The 21,790-nt window shown below is 43.0% G+C and overlaps 1 long non-coding RNA gene across 1 annotated transcript; it reads left to right on the top strand.

The window, feature by feature from the left end:
• The first annotated feature begins 10,596 nt into the window (after positions 1 to 10,596).
• LOC145341185 (uncharacterized) lies at positions 10,597 to 21,345 on the top strand. The gene is made up of 3 exons (XR_013886339.1): positions 10,597 to 10,712; positions 13,049 to 13,135; positions 21,268 to 21,345. It is a non-coding gene; the product is annotated as an uncharacterized LOC145341185 (long non-coding RNA).
• The last annotated feature ends 445 nt before the right edge of the window (positions 21,346 to 21,790 follow it).

Genomic DNA, 21,790 nt, shown 5'->3' with positions numbered 1-21,790 from the left:
TCGCTTTGCCACATTCACTGGTGGTCAAGCGTACCTTAAATTTGAAATTTATATACTTTTTGTTAAATCCCGTCATGGTCTTAACTCTTCACATCTATGCAATCTCTTCTAAATTCGTGTCTTTTGAGGAAATTGATGTTTCGTGATTAGATTTATTTGAGTTCACACAAACTCTACACATATCAGTCGGCCAGCCTGATAATGATGATTATAGTTTTAAAGTGTTAGTAATATTGAATAAGCATTCAATATCAAGTTAGCAAAGCACTTCTGAGCTCCAATTATCAGAGAAAGGCATCACGTGATTCTTAGACAAGCAAACAGAACAATGCATTAATTAAGTACAGCTGCCAAGTGGCCCCTTTTGCACTTTTTCCTCAGCCTTCGAGGTAGCACGCTAAAGCACATATGTTGGTATACCATAACACCCTGTGGAAACTGGGTGTTATTCAGTGCAGAAAGAGGCCGAACTAGCAAATAAATGTGAGAAGGATGATGTGGAATATGTATAGATAAAACTGGGTAGTAGAGGCTCTACATATAGATACCCAAATTGTGGTGGTGATCGTGACAATGACATTAAACAGGGAATTGGAGGTGTATGCGAAAAAAGAAATGGGTGATTTTAATTTGCACATGAATTGGGAAACCCAAATTTAATCGCAAAACTGCGGAGGATGAATACTTGGAGTGTATATAGAATAAATTTCTGGACCATTGGTTACATTGAGTGACCAACTGGAGAGCAAGCCATTCTTGACTGGGAAATGATTAATGTGAAAGGAATAATTGGCAATCGAGTTGTGTGAGAGGCTTTGCGGATGACCGACGATAACCTAATGGAATTTTTCATCAAAATGGAGGGTGACGTATCTGATTCTGAGACTGGGATGTCGAATCTTCATATTAGAAACTACAATGATATATACGATGCACGTTGGCTATGATAGATTGGGAAACGTTATTTAAAGGGATGACTGTGGCTAGGCAATGAAAAACATTCAAGGAACGTGTGGATGTACTGCAGCAATTGTTTGTCCCTGCCTGGCGCAAAATTAAAATGGGATAGGTGGCCAAAGGTGCAGGGGAAAATAAAGATTGTATTTCATCCAGGGGATTGGCACACACATCGGACAGAAAAATAAACAACAGACCTGATGATTGGGAACTGTTTGGAATTCAGGAAATGAGGACAAGGGGACTGATTAAGAAGGGGAAAATAGAGCTCAAGCGTAAAATGGAGAGAACAAAAAACTGAGGGTCCCATCGGTATGTGAGTAGAAAAAGCTTGCTGAAGACAAGTGTAAGTCGCTAAGAGTCAGAAACAGTGGGAGTTATACTGGGAGACATAGAAATTGCAGACCAACTGAATACACACGTTTATTCTGTTTTCACAAAACAGGGTGCAGCTACGATACCAGAGAAGCTTGAGGAACACAATGCTTAGTGAGAGGGAAGAATTAAAGAAGGCCAGTATTAGTAGATAAATGCTGTTGAGGAAACTGATGGGATTGCAAGACAATGCATTCCCATGGCCAGATAATCTACATCCCAACGTGTTTGCGGAAGTGGCCTGAGAATTAGTGGATGCATTGGCAGCCATCTTCCATGACTTTGAAGGACAAATTAGAAAATGAGGCAGAGAGAACACATGGTGTTGTAGACCAATAAATCTGTTAGTGGGAAAATACTTCGGGTCTAGTATCAGCAGTGTTACAACAAACAAAAAATGGTAGACAGTGGCTGAATCGGACGGAATCAGGGTGAATTTGTGCAACGGAAACCATGTTTGCCAAATATACTGGAATTCTTCGGGAATGTAAACAGTGCAGTTGATGATGGGGAACTAGTGGGAGTGGACTATTTGGATTTACCGAAGGCTTTCCACAAAGTCCTACACGAAAGATTAACATTTAAAATTAAGAGGCGCATGATTATTGTTATTGTAGGACATGAATAGAAACTGGCCGGCAGAGAGGAAACAGAGAGTAGGAATCATAGAATCATATCGTCCAACAGTGCAGAAGAAGATCATTCGGCCCATTGAGTCTGCACGAAACACTACTCCACACAAACCCTATCCCCACAACCTCATCTAGATAACCTACCTAGCCCCCTGACACTTAGGGTTAATTTAGCATTGCGATTCCACATAACCCACACATCTTTGAACTGTGGGAGGAAACCGGAACACCTGGAGGAAACGTATGCAGACGGAAAAGAATATGCAAACTCCTCACAGACAGTGACTCAAGCCGAGAATTGAACCCGGGTTTCTTGTGTTGTGAGGCAGCAGTGCGAAAAACTGTGCCATCGTGCCAAATAAATGGGTCTTTTTCCAAACGGCAGAAAGTGATGAGTGTGTTACCGCAACCGTCAGTGCTGGGGCCACAGCCATTAACTATAGGTATTGGTTATTTAGATGAAGGAGCTGAATGTAAAACCACCATGTTTGCAGATGGCTTGAACTGAGTGATTCAGAGACCCTTCAGTGTGATTCGGACAAGTTGACTGAATGGGCAAATGAATGGCAAATGCAATTTCATTTGGATAAATGTGACGTTATCCACTTTGCTAGCAGAAACGGGAAGGCAGATTACTATCTGAATGGCCATAAGTGATTGCGCCACGAGACATTGATGTGCTGTTAGACCAGTCACTGATGGTAAGCACGTAGGTACATCAAGCAGTTAAATAAAAAAACTGATATGTTGGTCTTCATACGTTAGGTATTGTGTGCAGGAGCAGTGATGTCTTACTGTAATTTTAAATAGCCTTTGTGAGGCCACACCTGGAACATTCTGTGCCGTTCGGTCTCTTTATCTGAGGAAAGATGTTCTTGCTCTAGAGGGAGTGCAGAGAAGATTTACCAGATAAGTTCCGAGGATGGGAGGACTGATATATGGAGGGAGGTTGACTCAATTAACATTCTCTTCGCTGGAATTCAGAAGAATGAGGGCCTTCTGATAGAAAAAAATACCATTCTAACGGGACTAGACAGAGTACATGCAAGAAGGAAGTTTCTGATCTTAGAGGTGTCCAAAACTAGGAGTCACAGAATGAGGATACACGTCAGAAACGTAGAACAGAAATTAGGAGAAATTTCTTCACCCAGACTGTGGACAGCTGTGAAATTCTTTACCACAGGAAGTAGTCGAGACCAAAATATTGTTTCCAAGAAACAGTTAAGTATAATACTTGGGCGAAGGGGATCAAAGGATATAGGGCAAACAGGGGAATCAGAGATGGATAATAAGACATGATGATAATTTAAGGTGGAATAGACCTGAAGGGCCCAGTGGCCTTCTACTTGTCCTTTTTTCTCTGTTTCTGCATATTTGCTAGGAATGAGTAAACAATAACAACAGATGCATTCTTCATTCATTTTGATTTAACTTGTAGCATTTTAGGAAAAAGCAGTTGAACTTGGCTCAAGTCATTTCTTACTTTAATGGTATATTCTGTAGTGTTGTCTTATTAGCTTTGTTGTGGACTTGCCGGCGTTACACGGGGGTTATTAGCTTTGTGACTTTATAAATAGTTTTTACGTTTATCACTGAAGCATGAATCGAATGTGTAGGACGGCTACGATTTTACGTTTTAAGCAATAATTACTACTATGCACCCATATTTAGCACACATTCTGTGTAACTGTTAATACTACCATTTAAAAAATATTTTAGGATAGTTCTTCGCAACGTTCTTTAATTGTCTTAAGCTTACAAGCAACCTTACCAATCTATCCTTTTAAAGTTGTGACTCATTCCATGTCACTGCAAAAGAATACCCAGTTTGGTCTCGAAAACAGCAACAATAAATGTCTTATTTGATGAGGATCTTGCACCAATTAAGCAAGGTTGCAACGTTTGATACACAGCACAGGGTCAAAGAAGCATACTTCCACCATCCTGAATGAATGTGCAAGGGAAGTATCTCGGATCATTTTATCTTAGCAAGAAGTAAGCAAATTAGCAAACAGACTTTAATGAACGCAATGATCCCACAAGTAATTTACACCTTCGAGTGTCAGTTAAGTTAATGGGAAATGACATCTGTAAATGACCATTGCCATCGAGAAACCAATTAGAAACTGATATTGCCCACCTAGATCAATCACAGATTGATCATGCACACTTTAAAACAGTTACAAATTAGCCTCTCCTCATTCAGGCCAATTAAAACGCAATAACATGATTGATCAGGCTGTGGTTGTGGTTTGGAATGAATTAAAATAAGCAGAAGCTTTCCACGAGCAAGTCGTGCAACAAGTGTCTGATGTCCACAGGGAAAGGAAACCAGAAATTACAGAGGGAGAACACAAACCAAATGGAAATCTCTATCCAAGGCTCAGCCAGAAATCAAGAGCGGGAGTATACTTATTAATTCCTGCCTCATCTTTAATAGATATTAATCTACAACTTATTAACGATTTTGTACGTTACTTCACCAAACTGCATGTTATTGCCTACAAGATTATTGTCTCAAATGAACAAGATTAGGAATTAAGTTCAAACAATACTTACAAGTTATTCTTTACCTTTCTTTCCTCGTTTAAGAGGCTCCTACAAAAACATCTTTTTGGTCACGATTTTTATAAGCAACCATAACATATCCTTCTGTGGCTATATGTCATACCTTGTTTTACAATGTTCCCTGAAGTCCCAATGACCAAAATTTATTGTTGAAGTAAGTGGTGGATTTGCTTTCCAGAAATGAATTCCATGAAAATACGTGATGGTGGAGATACAAAGAGAAGTAACGTGCAAGCAGCTTCAGAAGGTTTTGGTAAATATTGATAAAGGCCGTTGTATATGTTTTTGATATTTTCTTTAGTGCAAATATTTCTTCCCAACTTCAGTCTATGTGGGTGCTTACATACCATCCATCAACACCTTTCGTGTAGTATTAGCATGGTTAGGGACCAGATCCAAAGTCGAATACAAATTTAGACTTGAACCAAACTATTTTCTTTTTCTTGGCATTAGTGTGAGGATATGCTGCTTCACGCCAGGGATGATTCTATTAAAAACAAGGAAGTATTTATCAAAACAATTTTTATTTTATCAGTACAGCTTAAGTTTGACAATTCAATTAGCTTAGTTTTACCAATTGCAATTCCTAAATAAGACAACTCAGCATGGCGTAATCAGGCTGCATTTTACACGTACATCTCAGATAAAAAATAGAAATATATTTCTTAAAGGCACAGTAGTGTCACAACACCCACTATTCGAACTGCAGCATCAGACACACCTCACAGTGAGCAATTGAATTATCTTACCGTCACCAGGTTTCATAATTGCCAGAGTCTGTTACTTTGACAGTTAGAGATACTAAGATATCACTGAACACTTCCTCATTCGCTTTTGCTAATCATAGAATCGTTATAATATAGAAGGTCATTTGATCCGTCGCATCAGCACAGATTTTACAAATGAACATTATGACTTTGTTCTATTCTGCTGCCTTTTCCCCTTTACCCTCCAGAAACCATCAAATGCTCTATTAAATGTCTGAATTTAACCTTCCTTCATCACCTTTAGAGGAAGTGCATTTCAGACTCGAAACACACGTTGAGTGAAAAGTTTTATTTTCTTAACTCACCTTTGCCTCTTTTGCAAATAATTTTAAATCGGTGCCTTCATGTTCTCGATTCTGAAACGAGGGGGAATGGTCTCCCTATAACTCTATCTTTTCATCTCGTGATTTTGAAAACTTCAGTCAAATATTTTCTTCGCCATCTCATCGATAAGGCGAAGAGTTCCAAATTCTGCAATTCATGCTTAAGCTCAAATTTCCTGCTCCCGGAACTATTCTTGTAAGACTCTTCAGCAATCCATACAATGCGTTCACATCCTACCTAATATGTGACATTAAAAACGTGCTGAATATAATACTCCAGCTGAGGTCTAACTAATGCTTTAGAGAAGTAAAGTGTAATCCCCTGCCTTTAACACCCTACGTCCCTGATTCATCAAATCTTGTGGAGGTGGTGGGGGAGTGATGGGGTGTTGTTGGCGGTTGGAAACATGCTTTATTAACTGCTTACCCCATGTTCAATGGAAACGTTGGAAAAGTTGGCACCCTGGACAAATGTTTCGCAAGGATAATTTGTGAATCAGACCCAACGAACATACAGTCAGTTGCCACAAAGTCTGCAGGAACGTTGAAATTCGAACCCACAGTCCATCATCTACAAGTTATGAATACTCACCAGTTGCCTGGATGAGTGCAGCTCTAACAACGCGCAAGAATATTGATACAATCAAGGAAAAAAACTGCCCTCTTTATTGACATCACATTCATAAACATTCACTCTCTTCAGTACCGAAGCACAATGCTACCCGTTATACTCACTTAGAAATATGTCGCCATTCCTTCACTGTCGCTGGTTCAAAATCCTGGAAATGCTTTCTGAAATGCATTCTGAGTGTAGCTTCACCAGGCGGATTGCAGCACGAAAAGAAGTCGTGTCATCACCTTCTCAAGGGCAATATAGACTTGGTTATCCAATAACGCCCAAAGCCTTAGAATAAAATAAAAGACGCTCTTTGTGCACAACCGTCAAACTTTCTATTCTGAATTACCGCACAACATGTAAAGCGTATATTGCTCTTCGAGATTTGTCAGGATTTCAGCTGACTGGTAACAGACAGAATTAGAATAAATTTGCGCTCTTTCCCCTAGTCCAACATCTTTTGCTAAACAACAATAATCATCAGTGCGAAATGTTACCTGTCTCTATCCGTGTTGGTCACTTTGTTTAACAATATGTGTCCCAACAAAGTATCCCTGCTCAGAGAGATTCCCGGGATCTTTACGATAAATGTCGTCCAACAGTAACTGTGGGTTCGAATTCGGAACAAGGTAGTCGCAATAATGTAATTGCTTCCAATTGCAAGTTAAAGAACGTTTTTTTCCCCCCCACATCTTTCACTGCAGAGTTGCGCCTTGCTGCAGGATTCAATAATTGCTCTGGAAGAGTTGAAATATTGTTCAGTGGTACGTGGGGAACGGTTTGCGATGATTCCTGGGATAGGAATGATGCAGCTGTCGTCTGTAGGCAGTTAAACTGTGGCCAGCCACTGTGGACTCCGGAAAAGGCATTATTCCACCCAGGGAACGGCATAATTTGGATCGATGAGGCTAAATGCAAGGGGAGTGAACAATTCCTGTGGGACTGCCAATTTTCATCATGGGGCGAACATGACTGTGAACATAAAGAAGACGTCAATGTAATATGTTCTGGTATGTAATTGTTAATTTAAGCTTTATTTAGCGACTCTAATTCTTGGTTTCAAATCTCTTTATGGCTTCGCCACATTTCATGTTTGTGTTTTAATGATATTTATTGATTCCATAATTCTCCAGTTCCGGTCGTCTGTGCAACACCCATTGTATTTGTCTCACGCTTCCCTTGGTCCGGCCATCAGCCGAGGCTCTGAGCTCGGTAATTCAGTCGTCAAACCTCTTCCTTGTTAAAATATTTCTCTTTGTCTAAAAGCTTTTATTCATGTAGCCTAATATGTATAGTCCAATTCCTCGTCCAAAGTTGTTTGCAGAAGGACATTTACATTACGTTTTCAGGCGGGAAACAACAACAAAGGGTTCTGATTATAATCTCTAGGCACACAACAACTTCCAGGGAAAACATTAACTTGCTTTTTGGTTCTGATTTGGGTTCCGTAAAATAGCGGACCAGCTTATTTGCACAAGTGTACTGCATCATTTCAATATCCGGATATTTCGGGAAAACAACCCGTGTACTTGCTTTGTTGATAAGCTATTTGACTGGGAGATGAACTTATGCTGGAAGTTTCAACCTTCTGAAAGAATGAGTCTTCTTCGGGGATGTCATCTGATGAAAAAAGTACAACACGTAAAATATCAAGGCTCGTGCGACCCAAACCTTCCCAGTCACGATCATCGATCATTAGATTTTTCACCTGGTCACTAAGTGTAATGATTCTTGTGCATGGGTGTGAAGAACATTTTCGCTCACTCTTGTTTAGTTCTCATGATTCAGCAACTAATGTCCTCAAGTACTTACATCAGTCCTTCATGATGTATGTGAATCATACCGCCTCGGCTGCAACTATTTTTACATTGCTCAGTGATCCTCAGTTTGGGTCATACTTACTCCACATCAAGCTGAATGGGACTAGACTTTGCGAGATTTCCCAGCGTTTTTTTGCTTTTGTTTCAGATTTCAGCTTTCTCAGAGCATTATTCTAGATCTCTAATCTAGTGATAATATCGCTAAGCCGCAGCCTCCCCATTCATCAATTAGCCCCTTCAGTCACAGCGACGTCAAGGAGCAAGGTCTCTGAAGTCTGTACAAGGGTCAGCACATCGTCAAAGCAGTTCCTGTTACTCAGGGTTGAGCTGATAGGAAGAAAATACCATTTCCACCATATGCAGCCAGTCAATTACCATCGACTGGAAGAGTAAATCTAACCATCTTCCCGGTACGTTCAACGTTATTCATATTGCCGACTCCCCAACAGCCACATTTTCGGACAAAATGTTGCCATCAAACTGAATAGAACCACCCATGTAAATAAGATGATTACAGGAGCTGTTCAGAGACCTGGAGTCATTCTTTTCAGTCATATACGTGAAATGGGCGTCGGTCGGAAGGCCACGATTCATTTCCAATTCCTTATTGCTCTTTGGAAGTTGGTGGTCAGCTGCCGTCCTGGGCTGATGCAATTCAACAGTGGCGTTACCGAGGGAGGCCTTTGATTTTGACCCAGCAGCTGTGATGGAAGAGCGATGTACTTCCAAGTCAGGGTGGTGAGAGACTGGGACGGGTGCAGGTGAAGATCCTGACACGCTGCGCTTGCCCTTCTCAATAATAGCAGTTGTAAGGCTCAAGGTGCTACCCAAAGAGTCTTGCTCAGTTTCTTTTTCATCTTGTAGATTTCTATTATATTACCATTGACTTTTGCGAAGGCAATGAATATTTTGGAACAATTTCCAAAACGCGTCTGTCCTCTTAGATTGTGCTGAGGTTCTTGAGCATTGTTGACGCTGCAGTCATGCAGTACGTCCTATGATTGGTGGACATGTCTCGGGGAGTTAGCTGGTGAGTTGATTGATTCCAATAGGATTTCTGACCGTTGGCAACTTGTTATAGATATATAATTGATATAGCCAGTCAAGTTCAGTTTCTGGTCAAGTATAATTCTGAGGATGCTAATGGGGTCTGATTCAGCAAGGGTAATGCGATTGAATGTCAAAATGTAATTGACAGATTTTGTCTCTTTGGAGATGATTATTTCCTGTTGCACATATGGGCTCAAGCCTGGACATTGTCGAGGTTTCACTGTATTTGTATTTCAAATATTTCGGGATATGTGGAGTTGCAAAATAGACAATCGTCAATGAAAATTCACAGTTCTGACCATATGAGGGAAGGGAACGTCAATGATGAAGCTGCTGGAGGTGGATGGGGCTTGGACATTGCCCTGAAGAACCCCTGCAGTGATGCCCTGAATCTGAGATGATTGATCTTCAAAACTACAACCATTATCCTTTGAACCATCAATGACTCGAACCAGGATTTTCACTTCGATTCCTGTCGAATCCAGTTTTGCTCGGACTTCCTGACATCTCATTCGGTCATCCGCTTTGTTGTGGTCAAGGACAGTCACCTTCACCTCCCATGTGGGGCTCAGTTATATCCATATTTGAAAAAAAAGATTGCACTGATGTCAGGAAGTGAGGTTATTGCTCAATAAGTGAGGTTATTGTTCAATAAGTGCTACTTAGTAGTGCTGTGTCGTCTTCTTCCATCACTTTCGTCATGATCGAGTCGACTGACGAGATTGGATTGGTCCTAGTTATGGTGTATAGGGCATAGCTAGGAACGTTCTACATTGCTGGGTCGGTGCGAGTCTTGTGGAGCAGCTTGAATACTGGCATGGAAGGTTCTGAAATAAAGATCTTCAGTATTATACCTAGAGATGTTCCGGGACCATATTTCTTGCAGTATCCAACGCCTGCAGCCATTTCTTGATATCACATGGACTAACTCGTATTTGCTGAAGAATGGCGTCTGTCAGGCTGAGACGTCCACTCGGAACTTTTCGGCGAAGGGTATTGTGAATACTTCAGGGCTTTCGTTTGCACGGAAGTGCTGGGCTCATCCAGAACGTAGCTAAGAATGGATCCTGCTCTTCCGCCGAGTTGCTTCATTGACCAACATCATTCAGGACCGGGTGTGACAGGATGATAGAAATTAGATCTGAAGCATTGGTTCTCGAGTCTTGTAGCTACTTTTTAATTATGTGGTATCTTATTTCTATACAGTCAGCACAACTAAGGATTGGTCCCATTTTGAGGTCGCGTAACATACAAAGGTCGAGAGTTTCAGATGCAGACTGAACTCTTAACTGACATATTTTGTCGTCGCTTAAATGAATATCAATGACGAAAGTTACAGAGAACTTGTGAGAATGTGTTTCTTTCTGTTTAACCGAAAGACATTTCTGTTTAATCATGCGATTTCATTAGTGAGAGAATGAAATGCGAGGAAATATTTTCCGAGTGTTAATAATAACTGTTTTTCCTTCCAGACCATCAGCTGAACGCAGAGCCTTTGAGCAAGCAGAGCCTCTCCCTTTTCATCATTCCTTGCATGTTTGTTGTTCTTTTCATTGTCGTGTCAATTGCTTTAGTCGCACAATTGCAGAGAAACTCCCAGCAAGGTTGGTTATTGTTGTATTAATATTCTGCATCTTAAATGGCGAGTCCTATTACTGCCAATATTAAACTTATGCACATATTACAGTTCATTTATATTTTCGATGACCGATATTAGGAAAGAAGTGATTGTATTGGAGGAAATACAGGGTCGGTTTGAATTGCTTTCTGATGCAAATGGAGGTCTAAAAAGATTAAGTTGACGCAAATGTGAAAGTGACTGATACAGTACTGATACAGTGAGTGAATCGTAGGGAATCATTCTCGCTTAGCGGAGAATTTAATAGCCATGGGCAAAACCGTGAAATAATTGGGCGAAGGATTAGTGAAAAAATTGAGGAGAATTCATTTCATGCAAAGGGTAATGCTGGGATGTGGGCTGTTCTGAATGGTGGCAGAAGCATTTGGAAAAAGAAACATAAGTGAGGTAACGAACAAGCAACAGACCAAGAGCTAGAAAGTGGGATTAGGTTATCGGGAGACATGGAAGCGAGGAGCGGAAATGGTCTGCTCAATTTGATGAATGTGTTAAGTTTATATGATTTCTTAATTTTGACAGAAGCATTTAAGGTTTGAGGAATGGGCTGAGAAAATGCCGAAAGCCCAATTTAGCCAAATATATATAAATGAAACAAGTAATATTGCACCGATGACCTTGATGGGACAATCTGTCAAATCAGACGATCTGTGAGTTCGCGAAAGTGAAAGATAAGGTATCGAGGGCCAGCCCTTATATTCTGTAATATGAAAGGGACGATTCACTTCCTCTTTGCGCCAGAAAATAAAATAAACGTTCTGGTGCTTTGCAGGCAACAGCGGAGATCCTCATTGTTACGTCCCCTCTCAAGCTTTTTGCTTTGAAATTTCCAGAGCGTTTGTAACTGGGGAATCCTTTAGCACCAATTGAAAGAGAATGTACTTTAATTTGTCTCAGAAAGTCAGAGCTTCCTTAACTTCCCGGAAATGGGATCATGGAGTGCCCTGACACGGATGCGCTTGACTGTCAAGGCTATTCCTTACTGATCAGGAGTTCGAAATAACGTACGCTCCAGCGTTCGCCTGATCGAGAACGGGATGCAAGGGTATTCTAGGTATGCATAGGCCAAAAGATCACGCGGAGCATAGTCAGTCACTTCCAAAACAAAAGACAGACCCTCGTATTCCAAAGTGAGGAGCGGCACGGTAGCACAGGGGTTAGCACCGCTGCTTCACAGCTCCAGCGACCTGCGTTCGAATGCTGGCTTGGATCTCGGTCTGTGTGAAGTTTGCCCATTCTCCTCGTGTCTGTGTGGATTTCCTCCCACAGTCCAAGGATGGGCCGGTTAGTTGATTGGCCATGCTAAAAAAAAATTCCCAATAGAGTCCCGAGATGTATAGATTAGAGGGATTAGCAGGTAAATATGTAGGAATATGGAGCTGGGACCTGAGTGGGATTATGGGCGGTACAGACTCGATGGGCCAAATGGCCTCTTTCTGCACTGTAGGTTTTCTATGAATACGGGCAGAAATCATTGGTTCCTTTTGCTTGTTTAATCATTGTTCTTGTTGAAAGAGCATGCCAAGAGTTGATCATTCACCACAAATGAGCTCCGAACATGCCATTCATGTTATCCAGGAAGATTCTGCATCAAGGTACTTCGCAGAGTCGTTCGCACTGCGCCTGCCAGCGCCAGGGACTAGGTTATGGCCTTGGCTGTCTGCAGAATTTACACATTCTCCCCGTGTCAGCTTCGGTTTGCTCTGGTGTCCCACACCCCCCGCCCACCCCACCTCCTCCGTCCCCCCACACCCCCCCCGCCCCCCGCCAGTGCAAAGATGTGAATGGTAGCTGGACTGGCCATATTAAATCGCCGTTTGTGTCGAAAGATGTATAGGCTGGGTGGAATTGCGATGGACAGGGCCCAAGAAGTGGGCCTGGGTAGAGAGCTCTTTCACACGTCGATGGGGTGAATAGCCCCGTTTTTCACTGTCGGATTTTATGAGAGTCCATGAGATTGTAACGCCCTTCAGGGATGGGGGCAGGGGTTAAAATTAAGAGGAGTCACGAGAATTACAATGTTTTCTGGAAAGCAATCGGGCGAAATGGAAGTTTTCCCATAACATTTAAAATACATTTACATGAGCGCTTGAAATTCCTTGGCATACAAGGCAACGGAATAAGTCTTTGAACATGGGGTTAAAATTAATCGGTGCTGGACGGAAGGCACAGAAACAAAAAGCCATTTTTCTATGAAATAAAACTCTATGGTTCAATGAACGATAAAATTGAGACTAGGCATCAATGTGCAATGTACAAATCTTGACGATTGCTATTAATAATCTTTCGTTCTTAATGCTAAAGACCGCAAGAATCGGCCTCATTCTACCACTGGATTTCCTGACCCTGTTTATGAAGAGATTGACGTTGAAGAACTTGGCCCACGTCCAGGTAAATGTGTCATTTTTTTTACTTTAAATAACATTGGTATTTTCAGATTAAAATATCTTTCATAGATTCCCAGTCTAACTGTTCACTGAGCAACTTGGAATATTACACTGGGAGCGATTCAGATGAGCGTGAAGATACGAATACACAAGATAGAACAATAAGAGACCTTTTCACGCACTTTTACTTCCCTTTATCGCGCACAGAGAGGGATACATGAAAGAAAACTCACAGCCAAGCAAATTGCAACTTTGCACACATGAAAAATATAACAATGGATTGGTTTTACTGCGTACGCATTTTATCAGCGCGAACTCCACTCACAATGTGTAAGCCAATTTTCACTGGTAAGATCCAATTGAAGCATTTTGATTGCATCCTTTGAGAGTTCTTGCACTCTTTAGCTGTGACCCTAAGTGGTTTCAGAACAGTTGTTACCCTTGTACCTGCATGCATAATGACGGGATGCCGATAAACCTAATGTTGGAGATATTTAGATATTACTGGATTAAGTAATTCTTAATTAGTTGTTAACTGGGAAACAAATGGAGAACGGCTTCAAAACAAAATCACCCGTGCATCATACACATTGAATCTGTTACCATTGCATCTTACAGAAAGTGTAGAAATTGTTGATACATCTTCAGCAGTGAGAAATACAATACATTTTGCATAACCACAGAACAGTTCTCGCACTCTATATTGCCCTGTAAAATAAACCCATTGTTTTGTTATTAAGTGCCTGTATCTAATGTTCTTAATGCATTTTAGCGGGATGAACAATAAATAGCAATTATGTCCCTCAGGCAAAATAAAGTCAGACTCACAACTTCATAGCGTTTTACATCACAAATAGAGGTCTTTCGGCGCATGTCATCAGTGATGGCGTAAAGGCTTCTATCTACTCTAATTCCATTTTCCAGTACTTCTTCCGTTGTCTTGCATGATATGTCGTTTCAGGCGCTCTTCTAAAACCTTCTTGAATATTGTGAGTGTTCACTCCTCGACCAACCTGTCAGGCAGTGAGCTCTGGATTCCCATACTTCTTGTGGTGAAGAAGTTTTGCCTTTAACCTCCTTGAAATTTGCGAGCCTTGAATTAAAATCGATACCCCTCGTTATGAACTTCTGTAACTAAGGGAAACGATTCTCCCTATCTACCCTATCGAAAAAATCCACTCTCAGTTTTCTCTGCTCTGTTGTAAGCAACTCCAATATAGCCAACCTATATTTGTAGCCGAAACTACCAGCTGAGGCAAAATACTGTCCAACGATTTCTGCACCGTTTTTATATTCCTCGTGTAGTGAGGCGCCCAAAACTACACATTTTTTTTAGCTTATTTAGTGTTTGATGCTTTATCACAACCGTCCTGCGGTTATATTTTATGCCTTGGTTAATAAAGGCAATTATGCAGATGGCTTTTTAGCGCATTATATACATGTCCTGCTGCCTTCACGGATCATTGGAAATGGAGCCTAAGATTCCTCTTGTGTTTTGTGCTTCAAATCGTCCGACCGTTCATTTTGTACCACTTGCCTCAGCCGTCCTTCCAGAATGCATAACTCACACTTTTCAGCGTTAAAGTGCATTTACCACTTTCCCCTCCATTAGGTCAGCCCGTCACCACATCTTGTAATCGAAGGCTTTCCTCCTCAATATTTACCATACCACCAATTTTCGAGTCATCTTCAAACGTACTGATCATATCCCGCCCCCTCTCACCCCCATATTCAGATCATGTACATTAGAAAGGGTAATTGACTTATCGCCCAAATGGTACACCTCTTGCCAGTGGCTTCCAGTCACATCAACAACTTTCGCCCGTCATCCCCTGCCTGCTGCCCCGAAACCAATTTTGGATCCAATTTTCCAAGCTGCACTGGGTCCCATGGACTTTTAGCTGCTTGACCAGACTCCCATTCTGGATCTTGCCAAATGTCTTATTGAAGTATATTTTGACTATATCAGCTGCAGTGTCCTCCTTTACACATTAAGCCACTTCCTCGAAGCATTCAATCAAATTTCTGAAATATGATCTCTCCCTGCCAAACCCATTCTGACTGTGTTTGATTAATAGGAGATGAATTCTATCCTACAGACTTTTTCCAATTATTTTCTGTCGAACTGATGTTCGGTTCACTGGCCTGTCATTATTTATTTTCTTCTTGTTTATTTCCTTCTTGAATAATGGTATCAAACGTTTAGTCCTGCGATTCAGTGGCAGCGTCCTCCATAGCGAACACACATGCGACATATTAATTCAATTCCTCACGTACTTACTTTGGCGTCACAAAATAGGTTACCAATTTGATTAATTATTGGCCCTTCCCTTTGCCTGCTTACCTTCTTGTCCTTAATGTATTATAAAGCACCTGCTGATTTACCTTTATTTTGTTCTCCAGCTTTTATTCATGCGCCTCTTTGCTTTTAATTTTTTTAAAAATTACACTCCCTCCCCTGAACTTTCCAAACCCGTGTTGCCCATTCATTGCTTTGAGTCCCCTCGATTTGGCATTAAGCTATTTTTTCCTTGTCCATTGTTGTATATCGCTTTAAAGAGGCTTCTCTGGACTTTTTCACCTATCTTTTACCTTTCCATGAACATGTTAGCATTGCATTATCTGCGTCTCCTTTTCCAATGACTGCCACTGCTGTGATACAAAGAACAAAGAACAACCCAGCACGGGAAACAGGCCCTTCAGCCCAACAAGCCCGCGCCGCCGCATCACCCTACACCTATTCTACCCTGCGTATCTACAAATAGAACCCCTGACTTAGCCAGATTCAGGGGAGAATAGTGTCAATTTGGTAAAACCAATCAGCCTAAGAGCACATGTTTGGGGTGTGGGAGGAAACCGGAGCGCCTGGAGGAAACCCACGCAACCACAGGGAGAATGCACAAACTCCCACAGACACAGGCCCAAATCCATGTATCTGCACAGCTAGCAGTGCTAGTCACCGAGCTGTTGCGGCGCCCGTCTACCGGTCCAGGATCAAGCACACACACCCACACGAAGTACTAGGCCACTCCCGGAACCTCCAAGAGCAGCCCACGCACGACCCACCGTGTGCATGCCCCTCATTTGACAACGAGGTGGACCTCCACCTGCGGAATAAAAAGACAAAAATGTTAATCACAAGCCTGCCTTTCTGGTGTCTCCCGAGGTTCTAACCCTTATTTAATAACCCCTACCATAACCCTCCATCCTCGTTTCACTCATGTGTCTATCTAACTGAACCTTAAACGAGTCCAACGTTCCCGCCTCCACCACCCCACTCGGTAGCGCGTTCCACACCCCCACTACTCCCTGCGTAAAGAACCTTCCTCTCATATCCAAATTATACCTCTCCCCCCTCACCCTTAAATCATGTCCTCTTGTATTTGTAACCAATCTAGGGAGCAGTCTCTCACTATTGACCCTGTCTACTCCCTTCAGTATCTTATATACCTCTATCATGTCCCCCCTCAATCTCCGTCTTTCCAAGGAGAACAGTCCCAGTTTCTCCAACCTTTCCTCGTAACCCAACCCCTCCATGCCAGGCAACATCCTGGTAAACCTTCTCTGCACCCTTTCCAGAGACTCCACATCCTTCCGGTAGTAAGGTGACCAGAACTGGACGCAGTACTCCAAATGCGGTCTAACCAACGTTCTATACAACTGAAGCATTAGACGGCAGCTTTTAAACTCTATGCCTCTTCCTATAAAGGCTAGCATTCCATAAGCCTTCCTGACAACATTCTCCACTTGTGTCACAACCTTCATGGATTTGTGAACCTGCACTCCCAGGTCCCTCTGTGTTTCTATACTCCTAATTTGTCTACCTTTAATCACATAGCTCCTCTCTACATTATTCCTTCGAAAATGTATCACCTCGCATTTGTCAGGATTAAATTCCATCTGCCACCTATCTGCCCAATGCACCAACCTATCTATATCCTGTTGTATCACCTGACAATCCACTTCGGTACCTGCCAACCCTGCCATCTTGGTGTCATCAGCAAACTTGCTGATCACACCACCTACGCTCTCTTCCAAGTCATTTATGTAGACTACAAAGAGGAGAGGTCCCAGTACTGAGCCCTGCGGCACACTACTGGTCACTGGCCTCCAGCTGGACAAAGTCCCCTCCACAACTACCCTCTGTCTCCTATTACCCAGCCAGTTCTCAATCCACCTAGTTACCTGACCTCGTATCCCATGCGCCTTAACCTTTTCTACCAGCCTACCATGAGGGACTTTGTCAAACGCCTTACTGAAATCCATATAGATGACATCAACGGCTTGCCCATCGTCAACCGTTTTTGTCACCTCCTCAAAGAATTCCACCAGATTCGTAAGGCAAGACCTCCCTCTAACAAAGCCATGTTGCGTATCCCCAATCAGACCGCAACGCTCCAAATGCTCATACATCCTACCCCTAAGTACTTTTTCCATTAATTTCCCTACCACCGATGTCAAACTCACCGGCCTATAATTTCCAGGGTGATCCCTACTACCTTTTTTGAACAGCGGTACCACATTTGCTACCCTCCAGTCTTCTGGGACCTCACCTGTGTCCAAAGAAGAGACAAAGATTTGCGCCAGAGGCCCAGCAATTTCATCTTTCACCTCCCTAAGCAGCCTGGGATAAATACCATCAGGCCCCGGAGCTTTATCCGTCCTTACGCTACCTAAAAGCCCTAGCACTTCCTCCCTCGTAATAGATATTTCCTGCAGGTGATCCTCAGCTCCCTCTAACAGACCACATGATTCCGAACCCCTCTCCTTCGTGAATACCGACACAAAGTATTCATTCAGGAGCCCCCCCATTCCCTCTGACTCAATACACAACTCTCCACTTTTGTCCCTAAGAGGACCAATTTTCCCTCTAACTACTCTCTTGCTCCTAATATAGGAATAAAATGCCTTTGGATTTTCCTTAATCCTACCAGCCAAAGCCATTTCATGCCCTCTCTTCTCCCTTCTAATTCCCCTTTTTAGCTCCCTCCTACTCTCTCTATATTCCTCCAGCGCACTCTCCGTACCCAGTCGTTTCGACCTAACATACGCCTCCCTCTTCTTCCTGACCAAGTCTTCAATACCCCCTGTAATCCACGGCTCTCTAATCCTACCTTTCCCATCCTTCCGCTTAACCGGAACATACCTCCCCTGCAACCATTTCATTTTGCCTTTAAAAGCCTCTCACTTGCCAACCGTGGACTTGCCAGCTAACAGTCCTTCCCAATCAGTGTTCTGCAGCTCCCTCCTAATCCTGCTATAGCTCGCCTTTCCCCAGTTCAGCACACTCCCGTTCGGCCGGCACTCGTCCCTTTCCATTTTTATCCTAAAGTAGACGGACTTGTGGTCACTATTAGCCACATGTTCGCCTACCTCTACCTCACCCACCTGCCCCAGCTCATTACCCAACACTAAATCCAGTATAGCCCCTCCCCTAGTCGGACTAGTTATATACTGCTCTAGAGACCCTTCCAAAACACATTTCACAAACTCCTCTCCCTCCATACCCCCAGCTCTAGGCCCCCTCCAATTCACTCCAGGAAGATTAAAGTCACCCACTACAACCACCCTATTCTTCCTGCACCTATCCAAAATGCCCCTGCAAATACCTTCCTCCACTGACCTCGGGCTGTTGGGTGGCCTATAGTACACCCCTAGCAACGTAATCTCTCCCTTTTTATTCCTCAACTCCACCCACAGCGACTCAATCCCTATCTCTTCTATATTGTCCTCCCTCTGCACTACTGTGATGTTTTCCTTTACCAACAGTGCCACCCCTCCACCTCTCTTCAACCCTCCTCTGTCACACCTAAAACACTTGTAACCAGGAACATTCAGCTGCCAGTCCTGCCCTTCCCTTAACCACGTCTCTGTTACAGCCACCACATCTAACTGCCTCACAAACATCAAGGCCCTAAGCTCATCCGTTTTCCCTGCCACACTCCTAGCATTGAAACAGACACAGTTCAACCCACAAGTGTCCCTTGGAACCTCCTTCTCCCTGATACTTTTCCTTTCACCCGACTCTCTCCCAGCCACCTCCCCAACCCCCTCCATATTAGTTTAAACCCTTTGTAAACACCCCAGCTAACCTCCCCGCTAAAACATTAGTTCCCCTCCCGTTCCAATTCTCCCCACCCCTCCTGTACAATTGCCCTTCTCTCCTAAACACCTCCCAGTGATCCACAAAAGTAAAGCCCTCTACCCTACACCAATCCCTCAACCACGCATTCAGCTGCATGATCTCGTCATTCTTTGCCCTGCTGGTACCGGGCAACAACCCAGAAAGTGCCGCCCTGGAGGTCCTACTCTTTAGTTTGGCCCCCAACTCCCTAAATTGCCTACGTACCTCTACCCTACTCCTCCTTCCTATGTCCCCCTCCCCTACATGTACTATGACCTCAGCCTGTGCTCCCTCCCCTTTCAAAATTCCCTCTACCCTGTCCGTTACATCCTTTACCCCTGCTCCAGGGAGGCAGACCACCATCCTGGAGTCACGCCTCTGTCCACAGAACCTCGTATCGATACCTCTGACCCTCCCGTCCCCTACCACTATCACCTTGCCAGCCCCCTTCTGTCCCTCTAAGTCAGTCTCCCCCTCCTGCCTATCTTTCTGTGCCCCTATCGAAGAACCATGGGGGGCCTCTGGGGAGGCCGGGGGACCCTGAGTGCTCTTCTTCTTCCTCTTTCCCCTCCTCACAGTCGTCCATCCTCCCTTCTCTTCAGCCCTTGAGACCTCCTCCTGCTCATGGTTCCCAGCCATTATCTCCCCGTTCTCCCTGACTAGAAACGCATCTTCCAGAAGCCCCTCGAGTTGCCTGACCCGGGCCCTCATTCGCTGCAGTTCTAAACATTTACTGCATATGTGGACCTTGGGGACACGTGCCACCACCAGGAACTCCCACATGTGGCACCTGACACAATTTACATTCCTCCCCATACTCCCTGCCATGTCCCAACCTCCTGTATGCGGCGAAAGGTAGAAATCTGTCACTCACCTTCTCTAAGCCTATTCTCCCCTAAGCCCAGCGAGCCAAAGCCCTTCTCACTCAGTTCCCACTCACTCCGCTGCCCGCTCCCGACGCTGCCGGCTCTATGCTGCTACCCCTTCTTTATAGCCCCCGCTCCCCCTTAGCGACAATCCCCTGGCCTAACTTCCGGTACGGAAGTAACCTACACTCTAACAAGCCCCGAGAACCGGAAGTACAGGAAAAAAGCGGTTTTTACTTTAAATCAGTCACTCACCACAGCCACAGCCACCAGGTTCAATGCTCCGGAGAACAATGAGATGTGGATCTTTCCACAAGGAACTGGTCCCAGTTTACTTTGGCCTGATCCTGTCTCATCCCATTAAAATTGGCCTCCTTCAATTCAGATGAGGTTTTTTTTTCGGTACATTTTTGTCCTTTTCCAGGCGAAAAAATCCAGAGAAGCATCTTTAAACAGGTATACATAAATGGACAAGGGAAAATAGTTTAATGCCAGATCCAGAATACTCAACACAACGAATGGACGACACGCGTTTGGAAAGTGCAAGGGAGGGCGCAGCACTTAAAAAGTAAAAGCGATGACAGGCATGAATACAAACTAGAGGGGAAAATAAAGGTAATCCGGAGGTACTTTATGAGTACATTAAGGGCAAGAGGGTAAGCAGGCAAAGAGTAGGGTCCATTGGCAACCTGTTTGTGGCGCCAACGTAAGTAGGTGAGATACTAAATCAATTTGAACATTTTCGACTTATGTCTCCGAAGTATGTCACCAGTGAGAAATCTACCACTGGCTTGACTTCATTCTTTAAAATCTGCTCAAGTACCACCCCATTTGTACTTGAAATTTCTACGTACTGCATCAAAATGCTCTGCTGAATGCACTTCAAGAGTCCCCCGCCGCTCCCCTCCAAGCCTTTCATAGTTTGTTTATTCCAATTAATATTGGGAAATTGAATTCCCCAAATAACTTCAGTTTTCTGAAATGCGTAACGGTTGAATTGATGTCAAAAATTATAACGTGGATTTTTTGTGTGTCAGTTGGTCATGTGACAGATTCGAAAAGAGATTCAGTGAAAAAGAAAACCTATTAATTTGATGGCTATCTTGACATTCTTTAAATCAACATGTCTATCTTTTCTCTTGTTAGGTTCATCAAATTCAAGTGATTCTGAATTCTCACCTGAATATGAAGATGTTCAGTGATATGTAATGGAGTAGTGAGGACTGCCATTTCTTGATTTTTTTCGATAGAAGCTTATTTCATTTTTCTCCACATGTGTTATTTATGCTTTACATTGCTCTGATACTGAAAATCAAAAGATGAATGCAGCAGATATGGAAATTCAGACAAATAAATCTCCTGTGGATAATCTGTTGGAACGAAATTAATTTGATGGGCAGAATTCTCAAGTTGGAACATTCCATATTGTATGTCTTTAATTAATATCCACAATAGATTAGTTTGTATTTGATTTCATTTTGGTTTAACTTGCATGTTGCTGTTTGCTTGGCCGGCCAATTCACTTTGGAGATTTTTCTGTTTAGTTATGCGCACGTGGAAATGTTCTTATCCGAGCTATTGCACTTCATTGCCTTGATCTATGATACTAATTTACATGAAAGTGATGATCATGATATCGTTTCACGAACATTGGGACAGCATATTCTTT

The sequence above is a fragment of the Carcharhinus amblyrhynchos genome, chromosome 3 (genome assembly GCF_965287045.1).
Source record: "Carcharhinus amblyrhynchos chromosome 3, sCarAmb.v2.hapA, whole genome shotgun sequence".
Taxonomy (NCBI): Eukaryota; Metazoa; Chordata; class Chondrichthyes; order Carcharhiniformes; family Carcharhinidae; genus Carcharhinus; species Carcharhinus amblyrhynchos.
Note: the sequence above shows the minus strand (reverse complement) of the source record. Positions and strands in the feature narration are given on the sequence as shown.